General features: G+C 45.8%; 1 protein-coding gene across 2 annotated transcripts in view; it reads right to left on the bottom strand.

Annotated features, from left to right (window-relative positions):
• The window catches only part of JMJD1C (jumonji domain containing 1C), a 443,208-nt gene that overhangs the window by 157,426 nt on the left and 265,934 nt on the right, over positions 1-19,848 (bottom strand). The window contains exon 1 of one of the 2 annotated variants that reach the window (XM_077455418.1): positions 15,543-15,872. The exons of the other annotated variant lie outside the window; for it this stretch is intronic. The gene's annotated coding sequence lies outside the window, so the exon portion shown is untranslated. Of the gene's footprint in view, positions 1-15,542; positions 15,873-19,848 lie in introns of those variants that run through there. 2 annotated transcript variants of the gene reach the window in all.

Here is a 19,848-nt window from a genome sequence, read left to right as displayed (position 1 = left end):
CCATGTCATTACACGGCGCTCAATCCATAAACTGTGGACAGCACAATTATACATCATACTTTTTAATCGGGGAGGTCCTCTGAACTGGAGGAACTCATACATACACGATTTTGGAATACAAGGAAGGTGTTCTTTATTATGCCAGATGTAGAGCATGAGTTTCATGTCTAATCTGAGCCCAATGTGCTTTTCCGTATATTGTCTTTCACTCAAGCTGTACTGTCTGAGATAACATGCAAATCTGGGCTCAACTCTTAATCGTTAACCAGGTCCTGTTGACACAGTTCAGGTCAACCGGCCACTGACAGCAAGCGCCAGGAGCTCACCATGAAACAGAACTTCTAATGAGCATGTGACAGATAAGACAAAGAAGAGCCGCAGCTGACCGCAATCATTTGTGTATTCAGATTGATGATGTAATTATTTCAAACGCCTCTTTTCCCAGGAGGGCAGAGCAAAACTAGAGTAACCGTGTGCAGACACAAACCGCAAACAACCCCAAAAGAAGCAGCCAAGTACACATCATATTATGGTGGTCTACTATTTCTATATCCCTTTATCTGCACATTTAGCTAACAATGACCAACTTTGCTGTGTTTGCCCTTGTCGATGGTTAGCACAGCGTAATATTCTTCTTGGATGATGTTACTAAAGAGTCCTACATCAAGCTCCGCTATAAAACACACCTAACTGCTATACTTCTCTTACCTATGCATGCTAAAAACCATCCTTTTGTCTGTACATCTTAATTCAATGCAATTCTATTCTACATATTAACACATATATTGTTACAAGTGCCATTGTGTGTTGTGTGTACACAAACACAGTTTCAGAGACTGTTTAGCTACACAGGAAAATGGCTTCCAGGAACAGGGCCAAGGGCTGAGTGATAAGCCATTTGTTTGGAAACTGCACAAACATAATGACCTGAAACACGTAAAATAGATAAGGACTGGCAAGGACAAGTACGGCAATAGGCTGGCCCGAAATGGGTTCAATTTTCAGACTTTTTTCTCAATGTTTTCCAAAAAATATTTTTGCAACAGAACATATGGAGCAAAGATGTATCCGATTGTTTGTCTACAAGCATTAGATGCCCATTGAAACATATGGAGCAGAGCTCTAATCTATATTTACTGCAATCGCCTTGTCTGTGGTCGGACCTCAATTCTGCAAAGAAAACCTGCCACTGAGCTTATGTAAATAGTGGAGCAATGCATATGGGCGGGTTAGCTGGAATGCAGTAAGGTCAAGGGAAATTTGACACTATGAAAGCTGTAGGTCAAAAAGGCTAGTGTGCCTTGAAAGTGCCCTAAAGCCCCACATACACACTATCAGATTATCTGCCGACTTTTTCCTTCAGATTTACCAAAACCATATAATATGAGGACAAACCTTAGGAGTTTCAATGTGTATGCAATCAGGCAGGCTCTTCTACTACACGGTTTTGGTAAATCTGAAGGAAAAACTCAGCAGATAATCTGATAGTGTGTATGGGGCTTTAGAGAGTACTACATGCAACCACAAACTGGATCAGTGTCCAGAATAGATCCGGAACTCATTCACAATTCCATAGCCCATCACCGAGTTTCACCATTCAGGTATGGACGAGCTCTTAGCCCTTGTACACACGGTCGGAGAAACCGTCGGAATGTGTCCTATCGGACCGTGTTGTCGGATAATCCGACTGTGTGTGGTATGCATCGGACTGATTCCGTCGGACCCAATTTTCCAACACGTTGGAAATATTTCCCGACCAACTGGTTCGATCGGACATACTCCGATCATGTGTAGAGAATTTTGATCGGACCAAGTGCCACGCATGCTCAGATCAAATTCCTACATCAAAGCTATTGGCTACTAGCCTGAACGTAGTCCCATTGTAACTAAATTACGTCATCACGTTCTGAATGATCGGATTTTTCGACAACGTAGTCCGACCATGTGTATGCAACAGTTTCGGACAAGATCCGATGGACAAAATCCGACGGATTTGGTTGTCGAAATCTCCGACCGTGTGTACAGGGGCTAACAGTTCCTGGACTGTCAGTTACCCGACCTCACAACACTGCACACTCAACAGGGTGACACGGGAGGCACAAAGGCCAAAGTCAAGCTTGCACTCAAAAAAGTCTACAATTACATATAAATTCAACAGCCTATATTCTCTACATCTACCAACCAGATCCTTTGTTACTCAAAATTGTACATTCATGCAGTATGTAACCTTCCCATACATGGTTTGAATCTTGGACGGTCCCTGCTGAACCGGCTGAGATTTGAACCGTCTACAGCCAGCTTTAGCTCACCGCACTTTAATCTGGGTTGAATACTAGTGGTTTATTACTTTTTGATTTAATTGGGACCTGGCAGCATCCGATGCCATAACAAGGAAAGGAAATTATGTGTTGGCATAAATTTATGCAATTGCTCGGTGTTGCAAAATATATACAAAGGATAATCATAAATTTGTACTCAAAGCACACTTCATTCACAACAAACAGTAACAGATATTTGATTGAGCAGACTGGCTGGACTGGTTCACCTGGCTTAGCATGTTTCACAGCCAGTGGAAATACACAAAGGAAGGTACTACAGACTGTGGACATGATTCAATGGAGATAAATGATGAGAATCGGAATAAAATCAGTTTACTATCCATCAAGTGAACCCATCTTGTTACCCAAGTGGTAAAAATAGTAACATGAACAAAATACAAGCAGCTAGAGGTACCGGCATGGGATTCATGATTATGGACATCTTTGAAGGGCAGGGGAACCCACGGTGCCCTGTTATGCACATTCTGACATGTCAAAGGCTTGGTAGCCCCTTTTTGACACTCACCATATTGTTAGCTTTGATGCCCATAACAATGAGGGAGGTCAATATTAAGACACACAGGTCAGCCTCCAACGCTCACGTGTTTCTGTGAATTTTTGAAGTTCTCCATGCAATGGGCTTGAGTAGGAAACCGCAGGTCAGCACATTCAAGATATACAATACACTGCCTTAGTAGGAATGGGTCCGAATAAGAATTGTGTATTTTCTCTTAAAAGGAGAAGTACAGGCAAAGCTCAATTGGCTGTACTTCTCCCGTGGATAACGGAGTGCAGTTTGCTCTGTACACCTGTGACCCATTTTCAGCAGACAGCAAGCTGAAGCCTGCTGTCACAGAGCCAGTCCAAGCTCAGGAAAGACTGCGAGTCTTTGTGGTCGGGATCCCTCCACATGTCTGGATTGTTACCTGACTCAGCCTCTCAGCGAGCCCCAGAGCCTGAGCTGCCTGTTCCCACCCCTTCCGCAGCCCAGGGCTTGGGTGGGCAAAGCTGGCAGTGGTGACAGGGTAACCAGCTCTCTGCTCAGGGAGCTCTGAGCGATCGCTGGTGCTTGATCGCACGGTTCTCAGACTTGGAGTTGGTGGGAGGCAGATGCTGCTTCCATTGCTTCCATCTAGACAAGTACGATTCTAAAAAAAAATCCCATACTTCTCTTTTAACTGAGCCAAATGAATAACACTTGCACAAGGACAAAACCTAAAATGGGGATAGATGTCTATACTATAGGGAAAAAGAAAAGGATTACACCTTATATCCTGTGGCATGTTCCCAGTCTGCAGAGGTCAAGACCTACCAAAGTGGTCCAAGAAAAAAATTCTGGTGACAGGGTCATGGGCAGCCAAAGCAAACAAAGTTTTTGAAAGTAAAGGCTGATCCACATTGTCCGATCCAATAGAATAGCTACTATTGGTCAAATTATTCATTGTATTAAAAAAAAAAAAATAGAAACGACGGTACGTCTATGCAAACAAACGTTCTCAAAAGTTGCACAGAACACATCTTAGCTATGTAATATTTTCCAAGCAAGCTGCAACTGCAGACATAGGGGGGCAATAAAACGACAGCTGTCAGAAGGTTGGTAGAAGTCACAAGCAGCTTAGTTAGAAACTGTTGCAAAATGCCAGGACCGAGCTGCAGAACCAGCCATGGGCAGCCAGCTAAATTCTCACAGTCATCACAAGGACAAGACAACTAACTCGCTTTAGGCAACTAAAACACACAGTACTATTTCTCAACAGATATAGTTTGGTGGAAATCTAGAATCACAGGTCATGAAGTTCAAAAAAACATCTGGCGCGTTAGAGAACGACCAGGAATTGTTGGCCAACAAAACAACAATTTGAAGAAATTAAAACAGCTTTTATACCCATCATTACAAGACAATATCTCACAGCACGTTTACCACCACTCCTTTACAAAAATGGGTCAAAGGCTGAAAAAAAAGGCAGAGACCGCTGCTTTATGGCATTAGAGGAAACGTAGGTAGCCACGGCCACGCCGATAACCACACACAAAATTCCTGATTTAGGCATAATCTGCAACAATCCATTTTTTACCTATCAAGATGGCACCTCTGCCTATCAAAGCAGGTCAAATCGCTACTACAGACCACGTCTATTTCAGCCGAATAATTGCATTGCACATGCCAAGATTCACACTCATATCTAGTAAGCATGTAGTATGCCATGAACTACAGCCCTGACCTAACTCTACACGAAACACAAAAACGACAAAAAAATAAAAGGCTAGCGAATAAAAATGGCTAACCATAACAAACCAAAACGTTTCAACCAAAAGGTATCCCAAAGCTATTCCACCAAACTGATTTGGACAACTAAGGCCTCATGCACATGGACGTTTTTACAGCCACTTTTTTGAGCTTTTTTTGCAGCTTAAAAACGGCCATCCGTGTTAGTCTATGGCTTCATGCCCACCTAGGCGTTTTTGAGCTGCAAATGGCATAGGCGTTTTTAAGCTGTAAAAAAAACCCAGGACCAGTGCGTTCCGTGGCGTGGAGCTAGAGCTGTAAAAACGCGAATCGCGGGAAAACGCGCAAAAACGCGCATAAACGCGCAACATATTTTCTTTGTTTTCTGAGTGCTATAGCCAAGAGATGTGTTTCTTAAAAAACGCTCCTTAACGCTAACGCTAAAAAACGCGCAAAAACGCGCAAAAACGCCAATGCAAAACGCGGTAAAAATCACGTTTTTAACAACACTTTTTCCAGGCATCGGAGCTAGCTTTGCAGCCAGTTTTTTAAAACGTCCGTGTGCATGAGCACTTAGTATAAATACCTTTAGCAAAAGTACCCACTACCAATAGGTTAGTCACAAAGGTTACATTTACCTTTTTACTAAATCTAACAAAACATTTTCTCAAGGAGAAACTGAAGATTTTTTTTTTGTAGCTTTGGATAAAGTGGGAAAAGTTTAGGAACTCCATTGATTAAGTCCACGAGCCCACTGAAGAGAAATTCTAATTTTATTGTGCAGGTAAAACAGGACGTAAGGCCCCTTTCACACATGCGGATGGTATGTCCGTATTTCATCCATCCGTTTGCGGATGAAATACAGGCCATACATTCATCCCTATGGGATAACGGGTGTCTGCGGATGAGCATCCGCAGACACCCGCTATTGTCCGCCTCCGCAACTGTCCGATTCTGCAGACGGAGGAAAATCCTATTTTTCTGTCCGTCTGCAGAGCGGATCGGATGAACACGGACACACGGTCCGTGCTCGTCCGATCCCCATAGAGGAGAGCGGAGAGCTGACAGGGTGCTCCCCACACAGTGTGCGGAGACCGCCCTGTCCGCAGCCGGCTCAGCGGGGACAACGGAGCGATCCCCGCTGAGCGAGCGGATCATCACGGGGCGGATCATCACGGGGCGGATCTTTACTGATCCGCGCCGTGTGAAAGAGGCCTTAAAGGGAAATTTTCAGCTGTTCCTCACTCTACCTACAAAGGGTTTTGCCACAAATCCTTCCTCAGACAAAAAACAAAAACTTGTATACACCCCGAACAGCGACTTCCATAAGTGAACAAAGGTTGATGATTACCCTGTGAGTGCAATTTCACAATATGGCTTTCTTGCCAAGTCCTGTTATTGGGACACCGGGTAACTTCCCAAAGGTCATGTGGTTAATTAGTCTGTCAAAGGAAGACTGAAGGGATATATACAAGTTATACAGAATTTGCACAGCTGTTCCACGTTAAAAAGGAACCACAAGCAATGTATAGGAAAAGCATGTGATCATGAGTAGAGAAGAATGTCTAATTACTTAATGAGTCTTTGAATGTCATGTTAGCTTTCCAATAAAGCAAAAAAAAAAAAATATCTTAAACCATAAAACGACGACACTCGCTTGCCCACAACTCATTCCTTACTGTAAAACACAATACATAACACACATAGCAACCATGAGGTTACGTTTTTTAAATACCAGAAAAACTTGCTTTACTTCCTTCGTGTAGGAAATGTCCTTACATTCCCTCTATTATAACGACTGACAACAACTACAAGAATTTTCGAAACCTCAAAAATGTTTTTAGTGTACTAAGAGTTGTCTTGAGTAAAAAGAGTAGTTTAGCAAATGAAGACAAACACATTATAAATCTGAACTTTTAGCTAGCTATGGACCCAAAGGTCAACAACACTTCTGTATTATGAAGATCATTTGGTTGTAAAAGGCGACTCGGAAGATTTTACAGAATGCTGACTCAGCTTTGTAAAGGTAATTATAAATGATAAACATACAGCCAATTAGGCCTTTTTTGGTTAACGGAAACTTGTGCAAATTATCATTGGCAATTCACTTGTAACCTGGAACTAAAGTTCAAGTAGAAGCAATTATATCACTTAAAGCGGTTTTGCACTCATAATAAAACATTTGCCCATTCTGTTGCCTCTAGACCATATATTTGATAATGCCACCTGTTTTTTTTTTTTTTGATTCATCTACCTTTTGTAATCCGTAGTAGTTTATTTTCATCCCCTGCGGCGATGGGCGGTCTCTTGCGGGGATCAGCATCATTTCCTGCTGAAGCCCGCACTGTCTCCTGGGATCTCGTTCAAGTAATCCCTGGAGACATTGCGGCTAATGCACCCGACATCTCGCGAGATTTCGGCTAATACAGCCGACATCTCGCGTGATTTCGGCTATTACAGCCAAGATCTCGCGAGATTTCGGCTATTACAGCCGAGATCTCGCGAGATTTCCAATACAGTTTGCCACCACAGCCACATGAGGCAGCTTTCCAATATAGCTTGCCACCACAGCCACATGATGCAGCTTTTCGATACAGTTTGCCACCACAGCCACATGATGCAGCTTTCCAATATAGCTTGCCACCACAGCCACATGATGCAGCTTTCCAATATAGCTTGCCACCACAGCCACATGATGCAGCTTTTCGATACAGTTTGCCACCACAGCCACATGATGCAGCATGTCACTTTTTAAGAACTTGTAATTGTGCAGGTTTTCTGATTGAAGTTTAGGATTTACAACTTTCAGCCTCTTCCCAGCACTACCGAATCCAGCATTCAGACACGGGGGAAACCAGCACTTGCCTTACACTGTAATCACCACTGTGGAGTCTGCCTTCTCACATCCCATAGGACCGAGTTCTGTGCTATGAGATGTGAGAAGGCAGACGTAACAGAGATGATTGCAGGGCGGGCGGTGAGAGGTAATGATGTAATCTCTCTGCTCTCCCACTGCACTTCCTTCAGTGCGGTCCAGCTGCAAACAAGGCACGGGCCCCCACAGGTCCATGGCCCAGGGGTTGGGGTCCCCTGCTGCAGTGGATGCATACAACTATTCATTGCTTTTAAGATGGAAGAACATTGATTGTGACTTACAGTACTTTATGCTAGATCACTTTTTCATACTTGCAGGAAAAAACTGAGGCCTTCTCAAATAACTGGAATAGGACATTACAGTCAAGTTACACAGAAACCCATTCTATACACAACTGCCAAGACTCTTGGAAGACAATCATGTTTTTGTACAAATAAGTCCGCTCGACTGGTTCCTTTTTTTTTATATTCATTGTTTTTTTTTCCTGTCCCAGAGGTAAAACTCCTAATGAGCACTTCACTTGGATAATAATCTCATTTTGCAGTAAATATGCTTGCAGCCTCAGCTGTCTGGCACACTAATAGTAGAGCAGCTCATGCAATGCTAAATTATTAAACACAATGTCCAACTTGCTAGGTTTTCCTTCACATAGTACCATCGCGTATATGTCAGCTCTAGATGTCATGCTTTTAGTAGGAAATAAAGTGATAATGGAGGACATCTTTGTTAATATAAAAATGTTAACGAAATAAAATCTCACTAAACACCTTTTTTTGTGGGTGTGGGGGGGTTTACAAAACAGTGTCAATTTGCAAATCACAAAGATAGGAGGTGGAAACCAAGGTATTTGTACAAAAAGCCTTAGATATTCAGTATTTTCATTATTCTGCAATGCTTACGATAAAATAAAGGATACGTTCACAGGTTATATGTTCCAGATGTATTTACAGTTGAACATGTAGGTGTTGCAGGCAAATGCTGCCAGTTCCCCCTCCCATGTGACAGCGGGCAGTTAATCATCTCCCCCGCACTCAAAAGAGCGAGAACATGCAGAACTCCGCCCACACAGCCACATCATCCAGTTGCAGTTTCCTGTGAATGAATGAACAAGAACCATCTGCACCGCGGCTGGCGGCTTGTAGTTCAGAATGAACTGTGAGAGCGTTGATGAGCACTCTCACTCACAAGCATTGCAACTTTTAAACAGACAGCCAGTATGAAGGTACGGACAGAAAGTTGCAGGGCTTGTCTGCAGAAGCCTGACATGGCAGCCCACTGATCACAGGTCATGGCTCCTACAAAAATGCGCTTTTTTTTTCTGAAAAGGTGAACTCTAACCTTTGAGCCATTACTTGACTAAGGCAGGCCATATACGATTTGCTTCCTTTAGATCAGGGATCTCCAAACTACGGCCCTCCAGCTGTTGCGGAACTACACGTTCCATGAGGAATCATAAAACTCCAACATTCAGAGACATGACTAGGCATGATAGGAATTGTAGTTCCTAAACAACTGGAGGGCCATAGTTTGGAGACACCTGCTTCAGAAACTGGATCGGTTCCCCCATCCACACACTCGATGTGGATGGGGGAAGCCTTCCCACAGAGCTATTGTATTCCGACAGTAGGAAGGTTTCACCGCCATCAGAATACACATCAGCACCGCTGGCTATAGCTGGCGACTCTGATCGAGCAAACATTTTTCAACAGGCTGGTTGTAAAGAATTCATTCACGATATTGACCTTTGTACAATCAGCCTAGCCATAGATTGAATGAAATTCCACCAGTCCCTCCTGAACCGGCAACATTTTGATCTACGGCCGGCTTTAGTTTACAAAATGTAAACATGCATATACTCATGCAGATTATCTACTGCAGTGGTCGCCAAATGCAACCCTTTGCATGCCCTTATCTGGCCCTTTAGGCCCTATTCCTTCCACTGATACCAAAGATCGGTCAATGTTTACTCCCACTGGGCACAGTCTGCCCCCCTAAAGTCTGAAGGAAAGTAAACTGTCCCTTTCATAAGAAAGTTTGGCGACCCCGATCTACAGAGAAGAGAAAGTCTCTTAATTTTGCATTGATTGACTGCTGATCAACTTCCCATCCGATGGTTACCTTTCTGGATATTATCCACAGAAGATGAGAGATGCACTCATGATAGGGCTGTCTACGTAGTTCTCAAATAACCAGATGGATTACCCAGTGCACAGTCATCACACTTGTGGAATACTACATCTGTCACATTTGGCCAACACATTGATGACTTATTCTGTAGCAGATCAGACTGCCTTACCCTTTGAGGAAAACTCATGATGGCCGGTCAACAAATGCATGGTCATCCTATCACTTCCATAGTTCTCTTATATAGGATCATAAGGCACACATAGTTCACAAAAAGCCCTTGACAGGTTACTGCTGATACTGGGGGGAGAACGAATGAGCTGAGCCAAATGGCTTAATACACATTGCTGCTAAGTAAACAGCTAATCAAACACCAAAATCCAACCCAAATCCCAGGTAAGTGGTAGCATCCACTGCTTGTATTGCAGGCTAGTTTAACTCATGACAACCACATACACCACCCAAAAAAATTAAAGGACCCCATAGAGGTCGCACAGGCAGTCCAATTCCTCCAGGATGGCACATCAATACATGCCATTGCTAGAGGGTTTTCTGCGTTTCCCAGCACAGTCTCAAGAGCATGGAGGAAATTCTAGGAGACCAGCAAGACTCTAGGAGAGACTGGACAGGGCTGTAAAAGACCCTTAACCCATCAGCAGGACCGGTATCTGCTCCTTTGTGCAAGGAGGAACAGGATGAGCACTGCCAGAGCCCTACAAAATGACCTCCAGCAGGCCAATGGTGTGAATGTCTCTGACCAATCAAAAACAGACTTCATGGCATGAGAACCCAACGTCCTCTAGTGGGCCCTGGGCTCACTGCCCAGCACCATCAAGCTCAATTGGCACTAGCACCCTGTGCTTTTCACAGATGAGAGCAGGTTCACCCTGAACATGTGACAGACGTGAAAGGGTCTGGAGAAACCATGGAGAACAGTATGCTGCCTGTAACGTTGTTCAGCATTACTGGTTTGGTGGGGAGGCATATTCATGGAGAGATGCACAGACCTCTACAGGCTAGACAATGGCACCCTGACTGCCATTAAGCATTGGGATGAAATCCTTGGATCCATTGTCAGACCCTACGCTGGTGCAGTGGGTCCTGGGTTTCTCTAGGTGCAGGACAATGCCCAGCCTCATGTGGTGAGAGTATGCAGCCAGCTCCTGGAGGATAAAGGAATACCACTGAATGGCCCCCATGCTCGCCTTTCCTAAATCCAACAGAACACCACTGGGAGATTATGTTTCGGTCCATCTGACGCCGCCAGGTTGCACCTCAGTCTGTTCAGGAGCTCAGTGGTGCCTTGATCCAGATCTGGGAGGAAATACCCCAGGACACAATCCATTAACTCTTTAGGAGCATGCCCCGATGTTGTCAGGCATGCATACAAGAACATGGAGGCCATACAAACTACTGAGTACCATTTTGAGTTGCTGCCATGAAATTTCAGCAAAATTGACTTGCCTGCTCCATAACTTTTTCACTTTGATATTCGGGGTGTCTTTGAATTCAGCCCTCTGTAGGTTGATAATCTTAATTTCCTTCAAACATGGCATCCTTTTGTTCAACACATTACCCAGTCCATATCAGTATAGATATCCAGCATGATATTGTTTCCCATTGAGATCCGATGCATTTTCAAACTGTTCCTTTAATTATTTTTTTTTAGCAGTGTATTGAACGTTAAAAAGTTTGCTAAAATGTACTCAAAAGCAAACATGTTGAGCCCTTTATGCAAGTATTTGAAATACGAAATTTAGTATGCCTCCAATCACACAAAAGCTACCAAAAAAAAAAAAAAAGAGCCCAAGAATGGTCAGTCACTGTGGGCACCATGTAGTTGGCAAATTTGCTCCTATACTCAAGACCTGTGAGCACCTCTTCTTACTATCAATCTACCAATATATATGGTTGCCCTTGTGGTTATTATTGGAGCACCTCAAATTCCTTCTCCCAGCAGTGACCCATTACCAGACAAACGCCGAGATCTGCCCATTCAATAGAGAACAATTCTCAGTCCACCGTACATGCACATCTACTCTTTTGTACTTGTTGGGTCATCTTCACATTCACCTGAACACACATTAAACGGTCAGAAAACAAAATTGCCAACCTTCCAAGTCACACGCAAAATAATCTCTAAATAAAATGAATTGGGCACAATACATAGAACAATACAACTACTTTTCAAGTCAATAAAGTCCGGTGACAATTATTGCCACTGTCAGCTATAATTCTCATCTGCAAACAGTTAAGAGTTTATAGGTTTACAATGACACATCTATGATGAGCTTGAACTCTGTCTGGACTGACACACAAGGTCACTGGTAGTCATCACTCAGCCCATGCTACTCCAAGGTGTGGTGACATCTTATACCACTTCTACTCCCACTTTCCACTCAAATAGACACAAAACAAACTCCCAACTTCAAGCTATTCTGCTACCTGCAGAAAACAGATAAAACGGTGATTCATCCTGCCTGCTCCTCCAGTACATCATTACAGACATATGGAAGAACACACAGGGCAGATCTCGGTGAAGGACAAGACAGATGAGCAACAGTAGAAGCACTCGGTGATGCAAGCAATGTTTTATATGGCACAGGAAATGCAGCTTAGGGCTGAAGTGTGCTCTCCTTCCCAATGTGAAACCAACATCCTGCTATAGTCATCGCCACACACCTACTGCCACCAGAGGTACAACAGGGCACTTGGCAAGGGTCAACATGTCTTCTGCACTCGCCACTAATAACCTATGGGTGAATGCATCTGCTTAGTTTAACCATGAAATCACTTGCACAGACAACACAATTGTTAATGCTACATAATCAGATACCAAATGGTACAACTGGGCACTCGAACTGATTAGTCTGCCCTTCAGATAGCGGTGGCCATCATGCCGTCTCCAGTTGCTAAGATATGAGCAAACTTATCAGACTAGGCTAACCGACAGCCATATGCACCAACTAGCTGACTGCAATCACCATGTTACCAGTAAGAGAGATACATCAGGGCACCTGGGCTAATCAGCCTGTTCTTCACACAGCAGTGCCCACCATGTTAACTCTTACCACCAATGTAAGCTATGGGTGAAATCAAACTAGGCTAATGCATAGTCACATGCATAGAAACGCAGATTTCAGGAACAATATAACCCCATGTCAAAGCTACAACAGGGACCCTGGGATGACCAGTCTGCCCCTTCACATGACAGTGGCCACCAGGTCTTCTCTTCTTTAACATTTGAAAGCTGTTGTAAGCGACGGGTGAAATCATCAGCCCAGGGTAACCCAAAGTCACAAACCATCAAGATGACTGAAAGAACCGTTTAAACCAGTACCAGAGGTTCAATGGGGCACCTAGGCTGATAAGTTTTCCCCTCCCACTGTAGTAGCCATCTTGTCCTCTCCATCTGCCACTATAAGCTAGTGGTGACCTCAGCCTAGGCTATCCCAGACAAGCTGACTGCAAGCACCCTATAACCTGGTACTGGAGATACAACTGGACTGAATCGTTATCCTTTCCCCTGGCAGTGGCCATCATGACTTTTCTACATAACATGACAGTGGCCATTATAGCTTCTCCACTAGCCGCTATAAGCCACAGGTGACCTCATCAGTCTAGGCCAGTGATGGCGAACCTTGGCACCCCAGATGTTTTGGAACTACATTTCCCATGATGCTCTGGCACTCTGCAGTGTACTGGAGCATCATGGGAAATGTAGTTCCAAAACATCTGGGGTGCCAAGGTTCGCCATCACTGGTCTAGGCTAACCCAGTGTCGCATCCACAGACTAGCTGAATAACCAGTACCAAAGCTACTACAGGACACCTAGGTTACCCAACCTGCCCCTACATGGCAGTGACTATCAGGTCTTCTCCATTTGCCAATGTAAGCTATGTGTGAAGTCATCAGCCCAGGCTAACCAAGTGCCACATGCATAGACAAGACGATTGCAAGGCCTATATTAACCTTTGTCAGAGGTACAACAGGGCAACATGGGCTGCTTGGTCTTCCCTTTATATAGCAGTGGCTACCCCGTCTTCTCAACTTTCCAAAAGAAGCTAGGGTTTAAGTCCTCAGTCTAGGCCAAGGATATCCAATTAGTGGACCTCCAGCTGTTGCAGAACTACAAGTCCCATGATGCATTGCAAGACTCTGACAGACACAAGCATGACACCCAGAGGCATGATGGGACTTGTAGTTTTGCAACAGCTGGAGGTCCACTAATTGCCTATCCCTGTCTAGGCTAAGCCACAGTCACATGCAGAGACTTGCCCATTGCAACCACTATAGAAGCCAGTGCTGGCGGTACAACCGGGAAACCGAGCTGACCAATGTAGCCTTCACGTTACAGTGGCCACCATGTCTACTCTGCTTGCCCATAGAAGCTATGGGTGAAGCCCCCAGTCCAGTCTAAGCCACATGCATAGTAAAGCTTATTGTAATCGCCAATAACCTAGTACTAAGTCTGAAACAGGGCATCTGGGCTGACCAGTATTGTCCTTCACATAACAGTGGCCGCCTTGTCTACTCTGCTTGCCAGTGAAATCTATGGGTGAAGTCATCAGCCTAGGCTACCTCATGGTCACATGCACAGACCAGCCCACTGCATAAATTGGTACTGGAGGTAAATCGGGACACCTGGGTTGACCACCTTCCCCATCATATGACAGTGGCCGCCGTGTCTTCATGTTATAGCCATGGCAAGCTATGGGTGAAGTCCTCAGCCTAGGTGGACGACTCAATCTCATGTATAGTAAAACCATAACACCTGGTAGGAAGGATACAATGGGGCACCTGAGATGCTCAGGATGCCCCTTACGTGACAGTGGTCACCACGTCTTTGTGTTATAGCTATGGGTGAGGTTCTCAGGCCAGACTGACCACCCAAAGTCACATGTATAGTAAAGGCTGGTAACAAGAACCTCAACACCTGGTACTAAGACTACAATGGGCACCCCCCCCCAGGTTCATCGGTCTGCCCTACACATGACAGTGGTCGCTTATCAGGTCTTCTTCACCTGTCTTGGGATCTATGGGCAAAGTCCTCAGCCTAGGCTCCCCTCCCCTCCTTGGTGACATCTACAGACAAGCTCCATATAGCCTGGCACAGAAGGTAGATGATAACCCCTGGGATGCCCAGTCTGCCCCCTCACCTGGCACTAAATCTATGGGTGAAGTCCTCAGTCTAGGCTACCCTCCCCCCCCCCCCCCCCCCCCTTGGTGACATGTACAGACAAGCTCCATATAGCCTGGCACAGGAGGTAGATGAGGACCCCTATGATGCCCAGTCTGGCCCTTACATGGCATTGGTCACCATGTCTTCTCCCTCACCTGGCATTGAATCTATGGGTGAAGTCCTCAGTCTAGGCTCCCCTCCCCCCTTGGTGACATCTACAGACAAGCTCCATATAGCCTGGCACAGGAGGTAGATGAGGACCCCTATTATGCCCAGTCTGCCCCCTACATGGCATTGGTCACCAGGTCTTCTCCCTCACCTGGCATTGAATCTATGGGTGAAGTCCTCAGGCTAGGCTCCCCTCCACCCCCTGGTGACATGTACAGACAAGCTCCATATAGCCTGGCACAGGAGGTAGATGGGGTCCCCTGGGATGCCCAGTCTGCCCCCTACATGGCATTGGTCACCATGTCTTCTCCCTCACCTGGCATTGAATGTATGGGTGAAGTCCTCAGTCTAGGCTCCCCTCCCCCCATGGTGATATGTACAGACAAGCCCCACATCCCCCGGTACAGGCGGTAGAGGAGCTTCCATGACAGCGGTCACCGTGTCTTCTCCATGTAGCGGTGTGTGAAGTCCCCGGTCACATGCACAGCACTGCTGATAGAAGCCGGTACCCCCTCCCCCCACTTCCAATGTCAGGTTCAGTCCTCAGACCGATGGGGGTCCCCCGGGTCGGATGATTCCCCCCCCCCCCCCCCCCCGGCACACCGATCGATGACCTCCATCATCCACACAGATGAATGAACCGTCTACCTGATCCGGACTGCAGAGAGCCGATGTCACCGGGCCCCGTCCAGGGATGGGCAGCCTCCTCCAGAGCCGGCACGGGGCGGCGGATCAGCAGCTTTTGTCACCGAGAAGAGGAGGGGATGAGCGGCCAGATCTGGGTCATGATAACCGGGAGGAGGTCGCTTACATAAGCCGGCCAGCTGGGGGAGAAGAGGGGGGGAGACGGCCGCAGGCCTCCTAGTGAACGAGGGGAGGAGGTGGGATCCTCCCCGCAGGCATCGCCGGGGCTTCCCAGGGAGTCGCAGTGCTGAGTGTTGCCGAGGAAGGATGGCGGATCTCGGGGTGGAGGAGGCGGAGCCGAGGATGGAGGAGGAAGGGAGGGGGGAGGAGGAGGGTGGAGGAGGGGGGAGGATGCTCAGCCCAGGGCGAGCTCTGGGAGGGCGGGGCCTGTCTGCTGCTAATGTGCCGTCACAGGTGCTGAGCGAGTCACTTCCACAGCGGGTCACATGACTCATCTGTATACAGGAGGAGGAGGAGGGCAGACACACAAAGACACCAATCCCTACATCCTCCATCCGTCCGATCCCTACATGCACAATCTCCTTCAGATACTCTGTGATCGGACATACACGCTGCATGGATTGTTTAGCTGTATCCTCATGCGACAGCTCTGCTACATTTAAACGATATTGTACAATTAGATTGTAGTGTGTAGGAGACTGTCAGAGACTGCAGACATCATGCAAGAGACTGCCAGAGACTGCAGACATCATGCAAGAGACTGCAGACATCATACAAGAGACTGCAGACATCATACAAGAGACTGCAGACATCATGCAAGGGACTGCCAGAGACTGCAGACATCATGCAAGAGACTGTCAGAGACTGCAGACATCATGCAAGGGACTGCCAGAGACTGCAGACATCATGCAAGAGACTGTCAGAGACTGCAGACATCATGCAAGGGACTGCCAGAGACTGCAGACATCATGCAAGGGACTGCCAGAGACTGCAGACATCATGCAAGGGACTGCCAGAGACTGCAGACATCATGCAAGGGACTGCCAGAGACTGCAGACATCATGCAAGAGACTGTCAGAGACTGCAGACATCATGCAAGAGACTGTCAGAGACTGCAGACATCATGCAAGAGACTGCAGACATCATGAAAGAGACTGCCAGAGACATCATGAAAGAGACTGCCAGAGACATCATGAAAGAGACTGCCAGAGACATCATGAAAGAGACTGCCAGAGACATCATGAAAGAGACTGCCAGAGACATCATGAAAGAGACTGCCAGAGACATCATGAAAGAGACTGCAGACATCATGCAAGAGACTGCAGACATCATGCAAGAGACTGCAGACATCATGCAAGAGACTGCAGACATCATGCAAGAGACTGCAGACATCATGCAAGAGACTGCAGACATCATGCAAGAGACTGTCAGAGACTGCAGACATCATGCAAGAGACTGCCAGAGGCTGCAGACATCATGCAAGGGACTGCCAGAGACTGCAGACATCATGCAAGAGACTGTCAGAGACTGCAGACATCATGCAAGAGACTGCAGACATCATGAAAGAGACTGCCAGAGACATCATGAAAGAGACTGCCAGAGACATCATGAAAGAGACTGCCAGAGACATCATGAAAGAGACTGCCAGAGACATCATGAAAGAGACTGCCAGAGACATCATGAAAGAGACTGCCAGAGACATCATGCAAGAGACTGCAGACATCATGCAAGAGACTGCAGACATCATGCAAGAGACTGCAGACATCATGCAAGAGACTGCAGACATCATGCAAGAGACTGCAGACATCACGCAAGAGACTGAGAGAATGCAGACTAAGAATGAGCTCAGGCGTGTGCAGCTGCACGTGCAGAGCCCGCCAGGAAGTCAGCACTGCACAGTGCTAAATCACGGGCAGCGAGACTTTTCCAGATCTCTGCAGCCATGGAAAGGGAAAATGTCTTACTGCTTGTAATAAGCGCTCTGCAGTGCCGACTTCCTGGTTGCGAAGACCCCTGAGCTCATCCTTACTGCAGGCATACCGCAGGAGACTGTCGGAGACAAGACAGACATAGCGCAGGAGACTGTCGGAGACAAGGCAGACATAGCGCAGGAGACTGTCGGAGACAAGGCAGACATAGGGCAGGAGACAAGGCAGACATAGCGCAGGAGACTGTCGGAGACAAGGCAGACATAGCGCAGGAGACTGTCGGAGACAAGGCAGACATACCGCAGGAGACTGTCGGAGACAAGGCAGACATACCGCAGGAGACTGTCGGAGACAAGGCAGACATACCGCAGGAGACTGTCGGAGACAAGGCAGACATAGCGCAGGAGACTGTCGGAGACAAGGCAGACATACCGCAGGAGACTGTCGGAGACAAGGCAGACATACCGCAGGAGACTGTCGGAGACAAGGCAGACATACCGCAGGAGACTGTCGGAGACAAGGCAGACATACCGCAGGAGACTGTCGGAGACGGCAGCCATACCGCAGGAGACTGCAGGAGTTGTTGCAGTTTCTACTGAACCGGCTGAGATTCAAACTGTCTTTAGCCATCCTAAGATCTTCTAAAGTCCAGTCCTATTCTGATTTCTGGAGTAGAAGCATTGGCAAATCTAGACCATGCCTCAGTGTTACCGTGGGAGGTCACAAAAGTCTATCAACAGTTCAGATTCAGTTTTTTGGCTTTTTTTTTTGCTGTTTTTTTTTCCAGGTACTTATATAATCCCAAAATTTTACTCAGTACTATACATTGCACATTCACATTGATCCCTGCCCTCAAGGAGCTTATAATCTAAGGTCCCCAACTCACATAGACACACCAGAGCCAATTAACCTACCAGCGTGTCTTTGGAGTGTGGGAGGAATCCAGAGTACCTGGAGGAAACCCACACAGGTACATAGAGAACATGCAAACTCCATGCAGGTAGTGCAGTGGTTGGGATTCGAATCAATGACCCTAATGCTGCCAGGCGGCAGTGCTAACCACTTTTATCATCTACTGATGTTCTCTGAACGATTTCTTGAGGGAGAAGAGTTGATCTCTGCTCAGAGTTCAGTTCTTATCTATTGTTAGTTCTGTGAGCTCTTTAGGTTAAAATGCAAAAATAAAATATTTTAGTATAATATGAAATGTATGACTTCCCCTATAAAACGGTATTGTTCACCAAGCCCTGGGGTGGCATTACTAAATCTAGGTATTGAGGGCTTCCGTACCGTGGTCACACGTGTCCTATTAGCAGTTAGATCATTGATAACTAGATACTGGAAATCCAATAAAGTGCCCCATGTTTCAGAAGTACTTGAAATTACACAATCTAACTACCTTTATGAATCTTTATTGGCTAATAAAGATGGCAATAGAAAAAACATTGACAATCAGTGGAAAATTTGGACTGACTAGTTTAAAGTCGATTAAGGTTCTTGTTTTTTTCATAAATTTTTAATCACATTAGTATCTCAGCAATACTCGTCTTTTACTTAATTTAAAAATGGTTAATGTACATCTCGTTACTATCCATAGAATACCTTACCCTTGCCTTTTCTTCCCAACGTTATTGTTACACAGGAAAATACTGCGATACTCTTATAGGTAAATCTAGAATTGCCTACCCCTTGTATGTTTACACCTCATATAGATAATCCCACCAACATATACAATGTATGGTCCGGTTGACTAATGCTTTCCTATGTACTCTTTGTACTATGTTTTGTACTTAGAAAAATGTCTTTAAAGCAGAGGGCCACCCTAAAATAAAATAAAAAAATGCATTAATATTCTTAAAAAAAAAAAAAATTTGAGAAAAAAAAAATTACCAGAAACCCCTGTTGCTAGGCAGTCTTCCTAATCTGCCACTTCCTCCTCTTCGGTGAGCTGCCCTGTTGTGTTCTGGGACATGTGTGTCCCCCAGAAAACAGCGGGGCCATTCACAAAGTGCCACGTGACTTGCGCATACGCAATAGGAAAGGGGCAGTGAAGCTGCAAGGCTCCACTGCCTCTTTCCCTTCGTTAAGATGGCTGTGCCGGCAGCCAATCCGATAGACAGATCTTCCTTCGGGGGGGGGGGGGGGGGGGGGGCGATATCATGGGCTCACTGGACAGGTAAGTGTCCTTATTAAAATTCAGCAGCTACAGTGTTTGTAGCTGGAGGCTCAGATTGTGAGATTTCTGTACAATTTCATCAACCCGATAAAGGGCAATTTACTCAAAACCACCAACCCTCATTTATATAAAATGTTACAATGTAGTATCAAATGATAGTCACTATTTGTAACTGTTCTGAGCCCATTGGATACTATTCTCATTC

This window comes from Lithobates pipiens, unplaced genomic scaffold, assembly GCF_037356315.1.
Source record: "Lithobates pipiens isolate NorthernLeopardFrog02 unplaced genomic scaffold, aLitPip1_a1.2 Scaffold_25, whole genome shotgun sequence".
Taxonomy (NCBI): Eukaryota; Metazoa; Chordata; class Amphibia; order Anura; family Ranidae; genus Lithobates; species Lithobates pipiens.
The sequence above is the reverse complement of the archived record's forward strand: the minus strand, read 5'-3'. Positions and strand labels throughout refer to the sequence as shown.